The sequence below is a fragment of the Pseudorca crassidens genome, chromosome X (assembly GCF_039906515.1).
Source record: "Pseudorca crassidens isolate mPseCra1 chromosome X, mPseCra1.hap1, whole genome shotgun sequence".
Lineage (NCBI taxonomy): Eukaryota > Metazoa > Chordata > Mammalia > Artiodactyla > Delphinidae > Pseudorca > Pseudorca crassidens.
The window spans coordinates 56,810,484-56,811,139 of record NC_090317.1 but is presented as its reverse complement, the minus strand read 5'-3'; the positions used below and the strand labels follow the sequence as shown (position 1 = coordinate 56,811,139).

The 656-nt window shown below is 43.3% G+C and overlaps 1 non-coding gene across 1 annotated transcript; it reads left to right on the top strand.

Moving 5' to 3' along the window:
- Positions 1–290: 290 nt before the first annotated feature.
- On the top strand, positions 291–363 carry TRNAG-UCC (transfer RNA glycine (anticodon UCC)). Its single transcript has one exon. It is a non-coding gene; the product is annotated as a tRNA-Gly (tRNA).
- Positions 364–656: the final 293 nt, after the last annotated feature.

Genomic DNA, 656 nt, shown 5'->3' with positions numbered 1-656 from the left:
CTCACTGCAACTAGAGAAAGCCCGCGCACAGCAACAAAGACCCAACGCAGCCAAAAATAAATAAATAAATAAACAAAATAAATCTATAAAAAAAGGGGGGGTTTGCAGGTATGATTAAGGTATGGACCTTAAAATAGGGAGATTATCCTAGATTATCTGGGCAGGCCCAATGCAATCACATGAGCCTTTAAATATGGAAAAGAAAGACAGAAGAGTCAGAGAGAGATGCGGTGGAAGAAGAGACAGGAGACATTTGTAATGCTGGCTTTAAAGATGGAGGGTAGAGGAATTCCCTGGTGGTCCAGTGGTTAGGACTCTGCACTTCCACTGCAGGGGGCACAGGTTCGATCCCTGGTTGGGGAAATAAGATCCCACAAGCCACGTGGCACAGCCAAAAAAAAAAAAAAAACTAAAGATGGAGGGTAGAAGCCATTTAGCCAAGGAATGCTAATGGCCTCTAGAAGCTGGGAATGGCCCTTGGCTGACAGCCTCTAGGAAAGGAAGACCTCAGTTCTAAAACTACAAGGAATTAAATTCTATCAACAACCTGAATGAGCAAGGAAACCAATTCTACTGTAAAACCTCCAGAAAGGAAAACAGCCCTCCCAATACCTTGATTTTATCCTGTAAGATCCATGTCAGACTTCTGACCTACA